The 9,227-nt window shown below is 43.2% G+C and overlaps 1 pseudogene; it reads left to right on the top strand.

The window, feature by feature from the left end:
* Positions 1-1,419: 1,419 nt before the first annotated feature.
* On the top strand, positions 1,420-1,582 carry LOC115835019 (annotated as a pseudogene).
* The last annotated feature ends 7,645 nt before the right edge of the window (positions 1,583-9,227 follow it).

The following is a 9,227-nucleotide window of genomic DNA, read 5'->3' as shown; positions in this document are numbered from 1 at the left end:
CCGTATCTTGAAACCCTCCACCCCACACCTTCCCACCTTTTTTGTTTTGGGCTTGATGGCTTTCACAGCTTTTAATTTTTATTCAATTAACTTATTTATTTATTTAGGCTTTCACAGCTTTTCCATAACAATGATGGCATGTTCAATGGTGTGATCCTTTCTGACTTTCATGATAGTCTCTCTATCTGGGTTTTCTTCCATAGCACTGACAATCCTTTCCATAGACTGTTGTGTGTAATGAGCCTTGCAGGTCCTTATGACCCCCTGATCTAGAGGCTGCATTAGAGACCTCATGTTTGGGGACAAGTAAACAACTTCAACGCCTTCAGTGTTGAACTCATGGGGTTCTGGGTGGCCAGGGGCATTGTCCAATATTAAGAGAACTTTAAAAGGCAATTCCTTACTATCAAGTTACTTCCTGAGTTCAGGGACAAAGCATCGATGAGACCAGTCCAGAAAAAGGGTTCTCATTGTCCATGCCTTGTTGTTGTACAAACAAAAGACCAGCAGCTGGTGTTTATCCTTTCCGTTCAAGGCTCAGAGGTTAGCAGCTTTACAGATAAGGGCAGTCATGATCATAAACCTGACTGCATTTGCACAAAGCAGTAGAGTTAGCTCATCCCTTCCTACCTTCATTCCTGGTGCTCCCTTCTCTTCCTTACTAATAAATGTTCTTCATAGCATTTTATTTTCCAGAACAGGGCACTTTTATCTGCATAAAAACCTGCTCAGGCAGACATCATTTCTCATCAGTTCTTTTTTTTTTTTTTTTGAGATGGAGTCTCACTGTTACCAAGGCTAGAGTGCAGTGGTGCCATCTCGGCTCACTGCAACCTCTGCCTCCCAGGTTCAAACAATTCTTGTGCCTCAGCCTCCCAAGTAGCTGGGATAATAGGCATCTGCCACCAGTTTGCCTAATTTCTTGTGTTTTTAGTAGAGACGGGGTTTCACTATGTTGACCTCAGGTGATCTGTCCACCTCTGCCTCCCAAAGTGCTGGGATTACAGGCATGAGCCACCACACCCAGCCTCAGTGAGTTTCTTAAAGGCATCTGGGAGCTTATCTGCTGCATCTTGGTCAGCAGAAGCTGCTTCTTCTGTTATCTTGACTTTCTTTTTTTCTTTTTTGGAGACAGGATCTCACTCTGTTGCCCAGGCTGGAGTGCACTGGTACAATCACAGCTCACTGCAGCCTCTAACTCTTCAAACAATCCTCCCACCTTGGCCTCCCAAAGTGTTCAGATAGCAGGTGTGAGCTACCATGCCTGGCCTTATACTTTTTGATGTTATTGTAAATCAAATTATTTTCTTAATGTTCATTTTAGATTGTCTATTATCAATGTATAGAAATACAACTGGTTTTTGTGTGTTGATTTTGTATCCTGCAACTTTGCTAAATTTGTTCATTCATTCTAACAGAATCACTTCTTGGCCTTTTGGCCAAGATCAAATGTAGTTCTAATAGGGGTGTGTGTGTGTGTGTGTGTGTGTGTAGTCTTTAGGGTTTTCTACATATAAGATCTTGTCATGTGAGGAAAAAGGCAATTTACTCCTTCATTTCCAATTTAGATGCCTTTTATTTCTTTTTCTTGCTCAATTGCTTTGGCTAGGACTTCCAATACTATGTTGAATAGAAGTGGCAAAAGCTGCCATCTTGTCCTATTGCCAGGCTGGAATGCAGTAGTGCTGTCTTGACCCACTGCAGCCTCTGCCTTTTGGGCTTAAGCAATCCTCCCACCTCAGCCTTCCAAGTAGCTGGGACCAGGCACATGCCACCATGTCTGGCTAATTTTTGTATATTTTGTGGAGATGGAGTTTTGCCATGTTGCCCCGGCTGGTCTGAAACTCCTGAACTCAAGCAATCTGCCCACTTCAGCCTCCCAAAGTGCTGAGATTACATACATGAGCCACTGCACCCAGCCTAACTTTTAAGGAATTGTCAGACTGTTTTTGGAGTGGCTACACTATTTTGTATTCTCCCCAGTTGCTCCACAACGGGAACTCTCATCAGTATTTGGTATTATCATTTGTTTGTTTTTGGTTTTTGCCTCTCTAGTAGGTGTGTAGCGATATCTCATGGTGGTTTTGAGTTGTGCTTCGCTAATGGCTAATGATATTGAGCATCTCTTACTGTGCTTATTGGCTGTTTGTATATCATCTTTGAAGAAATGTCTGTTCAAATCTTTTGTCCATTTTTAAATCAGTCATTTGTTTTCTTATAGCTTCTTACAATTGATATCTATGTACCTATTCTAGATGCAAGTTCTATTTTGAATATGTGATTTGCAAATATTTTCTCCCAGTGTGAGATGTCTTTTCATTCTCTTAACAGTGACTTTTGCAAAGAAAAAAGTTTAAATTGTGATGAGACTCCATTTGTCACTTTTTTTTTTAATGGTTCATGTGTTGGTGTCATATCTACAAACTCCTTGCTTACTGTCAGGTTGCAAAGTTTTCTTTTATGTTTTTTTCTGAAGTTTTATAGTTTTACATTTAGATCTATGGTCCACTTTGAGTTAATTTTTGTTTAAGGTGTGAGGTTTAGATCTGAGATTTTTCAGCCTCTGGTTGTCCAGTTGTTTCAACATCATTTGGTGAAAAGACTATCTTTTCTTCATTGAATTACCTTTGGACCCTTGTCAAAATCAATTGGCCATTTTGAGTGGATCTATTTTTGGACTCTGTATTCTGATCCATTGATCTGTGTGTTTATCCCTTCTTCAATATTATTCAGTCTTGATTACTGTATTTATATGGTAATTTTGATAATTAGGTAGAGTGAGTCTTCCAACCTTGCTTTTTTTTTTTTTTGAGACAGGAGTCTCACTCTGTCACCCAGGCTGGAGTGCAGTGGTGTGATCTCAAATCACTACAACCTCTGCCTCCCAGGTTCAAGCGCCTCAGCCGCCCAAGAGGCTGGGATTACAGGTGTGTGCCACCAGGCCCAGCTAATTTTTATATTTTTAGTAGAGATGGGATTTCACCATGTTGGCCAGGCTGGTCTTGAACCCTTGGCCTCAAGTGATCCACCTGCCTTGGCCTCGGGGATTACAGGCATCAGCCAGCACACCTGGTCTGCTCTTCTTTTTCAAAATTGTTTTAGAATCAGCTTATCTACATCTACAAAAAAAATCTTGATAGAATATCTATTAGAATAGTGTTAAATCTATAGAACATTTTGGGGAAATTGTCATCCTAAGTATATTGAATGTTACCATCCACAAGTGCAGCCTGTTTCTATATTTGCTTAGGTGTTCTTTGATTTCTTTCATCAGTGTTTTATAGTTTTCAGTATATCGATCCTGCACATTTTATTAGATTTCTGCCTAAGTATTTTTTTTTTAAGGTTTTGTCAATGCTGTTTTTAAAAAATTTCAATTGAATTCAGATCAGAATCCAATCAGTTACTGCTAGTGTTTTGAAATACAATTGATTTTCGTGTGTTGACATTATGTCCTACAGTCTTGCTGAACTCACTTATTATTTTTAGGAGCTTTTCTGTACATTCCATGGAATCGTCTGCAGAGACGATAAAGTTGTCTGTGAAAAACACAATTTCTTTCCTTCTAAAATGCATGTCTTTTGTTTGTTTTTCTTGTCTTATTGCTGGTCTTCTAGTACAATATTGAATAGGAGTGGTGAGAATGAATAACCTTGTCTTGTTCCTGATCTCAGAGGGAAAGTGTTCAATCTTTCAACATTAAGTATGATGCTTATTTTTGTTTTTTTTGTAGATGCCCTTATTCAGGCTAAGGAAGCTCTCTTCTATTCCTAGTTTGCTGAGTCCTTTTACCAGAATGACCACTGAATTTTGTAAGATGCTTTGTCTACATCAGTTTATTTGATTGATTTTTTTCTTCTTTAGTTTTTTTTTTTTTTTTTTTTTTTTCTTCTTTTTGAGACAGAGCTTGCTTTGTGGCCCAGGCTGGAGTGCAGTGGCTCAATCTTGGCTCACTGCAACCTCTGCCTCCTAGGTTCAAGCAATTCTCCTGCCTCAGCCTCCCAAGTAGCTGGGACTACAGGCACCCTCCACCATGCCCAGCTAATTTTTGTATTATTAGTAGAGACAGGGTTTCACCATATTGGCCAGGCTGGTCTCAAACTCATGACCTTGTGATCTGCCTGCCTCAGCGTCCCAGAGTGCTGGGATTACAGGCATGAGCCACTGCGCCTGGCCTCTTCTTTAGATTGTTAACATGGTGGATTACATTAATTGATTTTCAAATATTGAACCATCCTTGAATTCTTGGTATAAACCTTGCTTGCTCATGGTAAGATATGCACACATGCATGTATATTGGTGGATTTAATTTGCTAATATTTTGTTGAGATTCATGTCTATGTTCATGAAAGATCTTTGTTTTTTGTTGTTGTTGTTGTTCTTTTTTTTTTTTTTTTTTTGAGATAGAGTTTTGCTCTTGTTGCCCAGGCTGGAGTGCAATGGCAAGATCTGGGCTCACCGCAACCTCTGCCTCCCAGGTTCTAGCAATTCTCCTGCCTTAGCCTCCCAAGTAGCTGGGATTACAGGCATGTGCCACCACACCCAGCTGATTTTTGTATTTTTAGTAGAGATGGGGTTTCACCATGTTGGTCAGGCTGGTCTCAAACTCCCAACCTTAGATGATCTGCCTGCCTCGGCCTCCCAAAGTGCTGGGATTACAGGTGTGAGCCACCACGCCCGGCCAAAACATCTTTGGTTTATAATTTTATTGTCTTGTCTGATTTTGATATCAAAGTAATGTTGGCCTCACAAAATGAACTGGGAAGTGTTCTCTTCTGTTTTCTGGATGAGATTGTGTAGAATTGGTGTTATTTCTTCTTTAAATGTTTGTTAGAATTTGTGAGTGAAACTACCTGGAGATGTCTTTTTCAGGGGCTTTTAGCTACAAATTCAAGTTCTTTTTCAGATAGAGAACTATTCAGGGTATCTATTTATTTGTTCTTGGGAAAATTGAGGTCATTTGTATCTGTCAAGGAATTGGTCCACTTCATCTAAGTTACCAAGTTTTTATGCCTTGGTTTGTCATAATATTCACTTATGAGCCTTTTAAATTGTTGAGGAGGGAATCTGTAGTGATATTTCTTCTTTCATTCCTGAATTTAGTAGTTTCTGTCCTTTCTCTCTATTTCATTGTCGGTCTGGCTAAATAATGTTGATTTTTTTTTTTTTTTTTTTTGAGACAGAGTCTTGCTCTGTTGCCCAGGCTGGAGTGCAGTGGCACGATCTCGGCTCACTGCAAACTCTGCCTTCTGTGTTCATGCCATTCTCTTGCCTCAGCCTCCCAAGTAGCTGGGACTACAGGGGTGTGCCACCATGCCCGGCTAATTTTTTGTATTTTTAGTAGAGACGGGGTTTCGCTGTGTTAGCCAGGATGGTCTTGATCTCCTGACCTCATGATCTGCCTGTCTTGGCCTCTCAAAGTGCTGGGATTACAGGCGTGAGCCACCGCACCCAGCCAATATTTTTTATTTTAGCAGGTAACCTAGAAGTGAAGTTCAGGTCAGAAATTTCAACTGGCTTTGTGTGAGCTGTGGTTCCAAGTAAAGTTTTGAAAGTATTTGCAGGGCTATTCAGATCAGTCCCACCTGTGTGCCCCCAAGTCTGGCCAAACTATAATTGGCTTCTACTAAGTTGAGGTCATTTAGTGACCTGGGCAGAGAGCTGCCTGCAACAGAGTTCACAAAGCCTGTGGTATTCTGTTTGGGGTGAGATCCATAAATGCAAGCACAGGGTGAACCCCGTGAGTTCATACACAACTATTTGGGATGTCTCTCTTGATCTCCCCCATTTCTGTGATCTTCCCAGTACTTTCTGATCACATCGGCTGCAACTACAGATCTTTCAGAAGGCACGGAGCAGCTAAGGACTCTGAAAAGCAAATTGTAGCCAGTGGATTGGGGAAAGAGATGAGAATTCAAAGCTCCGCCCGGGCGCGGTGGCTCACACCTGTAATCCCAGCACTTTGGGAGGCCGAGGCAGGTGGATCACTTGAGGTGAGGAGTTCAAGACCAGCCTGGCCAACATGGTGAAACCCCCGTCTCTACTAAAAATACAAAAATTAGCTGGGTTAGCCAGGCGTGGTGGCACATCCACAGTAATCCCAGCTACTCGGGAGGCTGAGCCAGGAGAATTGCTTGAACCGAGGAGGCAGAGGCTGCAGCGAGCCGAGACTGTGTCACTGCACTCCATAGCGAAACTCTGTCTCCAAAAAAAAAAAAAAAAAGTTCCATCAAAATGGTGGAAAGTTTACATATTTTTTTCCCCTTCAGTATTGCCCAGGCTGGACTCAAAGACAGCTGCTGGGAACTCAGAAACGTGCAGTAGGTACAGACGGGAAGCGTTCCAGGAGAAGCCTTCTCTTTCTTATCTGGGGAGTGTGTGTGTGTGTGTGTGTGTGTGTGTGTGTGTGTTTGTGCGCGCGCGCGCCCCCGCGTTTGCTAGGGAGCAGCGGAGAGAATCCCATTTTGGTTCTTGCTTTCTTTTTTCTATTCTCCTCTGCCCCTGCCAGGAGGCAATACCTTGGAATTGGTGGCAGCAGCGAGTGGGCAGGCACTTAACATTGAGGAGGGATATTTGTCACTAACCAGAGGAGCTGCGGTCCAAGAGTGCGTGCGCGGGGGAGTGGGTAATCCCCGTTGCCTTTTTCTGTGTTCTCTATTGGTTCCAGATTCAGTTTCGTGGGGAAAGCGTGCACCAGGACAGGGAGACTAAAGCCCCACTGTGGCCTGAATTTTACCCCCTCCCCACACAGCCAAATTTATATGTTGAAATGGAAACAAATTCAGTTGGGCTGCTATCACCACATTCGTACGGTAATAGATAGAGGATGTGTTTACCTTCCCTGGAGTCAGACCCTAGACTTTGGCTTGGATATTAGCCTTGAAAACACACATATGCTCTGTGCTTTGTATTTTCATTACAAATGCATCTTGGAGGACTTTACTTCAGTGCCAGTATATTTCACTCATTCATCTTCACAGCTTTATAGTATTCCAGAGTGTGGCTGTATTATAACTCATTTAACTGATGTCCTATTTTTTTTTTTTCGAGACAGAGTCTCGCTGTGTCCCCCAGGCTGGAGTGTAGTGGCATGATCTCGGCTCACTGCAACTTCTGCCTCCCGGGTGCAAGTAATTCTCCCTGCCTCAGCCTCCCCGGTAGCTGGGATTACAGGCGCCCGCCACCACGCCCAGCTAATTTTGTTTGTTTTTGTATTTTTAGTAGAGACGGGGTTTCACCGTGTTAGCCAGGATGGTCTCGATCTCCTGACCCCGTGATCCGCCCGCCTCGGCCTCCCAAAGTGCTGGGATTACAGGTGTGAGCCACCACGCCCGGCCTAAGTTTTGTATTTTTTAGTAGAGACGGGGCTTTGCCATGTTGGCCAGGCTGGTCTTGAACTCCTCACCTCATGCGATCCGCCCGCCTCAGCCTCCCAAAGTGCTGGGATTACAGGCATGAGCCACCATGCCCGGCCCTGATGTCCTATTAATCATCATTCTGGTTGCTTCTAGCCTTTACTAATACAAACATGGTGCAATAAGATGACTTGTCCATATGATTTCATATGCATATAAATATCTGTGAATAATTTCTAGAGGAAGACTATCAAGGTCAAAGTAACTACTGCATATGCATTTTAAATTGTGTTCAATATTGTCACATTGCCTTGCAAATTTGCCCTCCCATAAGCAATACCTGAGAGTACCTATTTCTCCATGCCCTTGCCAATATACTTCATGTGCACAAGTTCCCACTTTGAGTTACCTCCATTATATTTCCACTGGCAGAACAGGCATCCCACTTCTACCACTTATTAGCTGTGTGACTTTGAGCTCATTGCTTGTGACTATTATGGGAATAATAGTAGTGCTCGTCTCATAGGGCTGTGATGAGGGCTCAGCGAGTTAATGTTTGTAAAGCTGCTCACTCGGTGTCTGCCACATAGTAAGTGCTGTATAAATGTTAATTGATTAATTAATTTTAAAACATGAATTAAGGTCTCCCAAGAGGAACTTACCAAAAAAAGCAGAACTCAAGTCAGGGAAAAATGCCTGCTTTGTAGAGGGGTTGAGGTGATCAGGTTAAATTTGATAACATATTTTTAGTATTTTAAGCCAGGTGCAGTGGCTCATTCCTATAATCCCAGCTACTCAGGAGGTAGAGGTGGGAGGATTAGTTGAGTCCAAGAGTTCGAGACCAGCCTGGGCAACATAGTGAGACCCCATCTCTTAAAAAAAAAAAAGGTATTTTGCACAGTGCCTGGCACACAGTGAATGCTCAGCAAATGCTCTTATATCTGTTATGGTTTCCTTGGTTTTCTTTTTTTTTTTTTTTTTTTTTTGAGACGGAGTCTTGCTCTGTCCCCCAGGCTGGAGTGCAGTGGCAAGATCTCGGCTCACTGCAAGCTCTGCCTCCCGGGTTCACGCCATTCTCCTGCCTCAGCCTCCCGAGTAGCTGGGACTACAGGCGCCCGCTAACACGCCCGGTTAATTTTTTGTATTTTTAGTAGAGACGGGGTTTCACCGTGTTTGCCAAGATGGTCTTGATCTCCTGACCTCGTGATCCGCCCGCCTCGGCCTCCCAAAGTGCTGGGATTACAGGCTTGAGCCACCGCGCCCGGCTCCTTGGTTTTCTTTGTGGGCCCTTCCACAGCAAGTGGCTGTGAATTGTTACCCAAGGCTGATGCATCTGGGGCTGCTGTGACCCTGCAGGAGGGAACTCTTCTCCTCTAGGCACAGTCACACGTGGGCAGGGTCAGGCCCCATGGAGCAGCCTTCTGGTGGTGGAGAAGTCACACATGGCCTATAGGGATTTGCTCTCCCTGGTGCCCAGTGTGGTAGCAACAGAACCAAGGCAATGGAAAAACAGGGCCTCTGAGGGGCAGAGGAGTTCCCTAGTTTTCTCTCCCCAAGGACTGAAGTAAGGTCTGGGCTTATGCGCAGTTGCCAGAAAGATCTGAGACCCCAGAGTCACATTGGATGTGGCTAACAGAGCAGGTGGTGACTCAACTGGTTTACCTTGAAAAATAAGAGATGGGACTTAGGGCCCTGGCTGGGTGGAGGGTGAGTCTGGCCAAACATAATTCAGTAGGTGGTTAAAAACCAAGTAGTTAGAGATGTTAACTAGATCTGTAAACATATCTATATCTCATATTATATGTACCATATTGTGTATGTTAGTATGTGTATATATATATAATATACCATGATGTTGTTGTTTATACTAAG

This window comes from Nomascus leucogenys, chromosome 4 (assembly GCF_006542625.1).
Source record: "Nomascus leucogenys isolate Asia chromosome 4, Asia_NLE_v1, whole genome shotgun sequence".
In the NCBI taxonomy this organism is placed as follows: domain Eukaryota; kingdom Metazoa; phylum Chordata; class Mammalia; order Primates; family Hylobatidae; genus Nomascus; species Nomascus leucogenys.
This window is presented reverse-complemented; position numbering and strand designations above follow the sequence as displayed.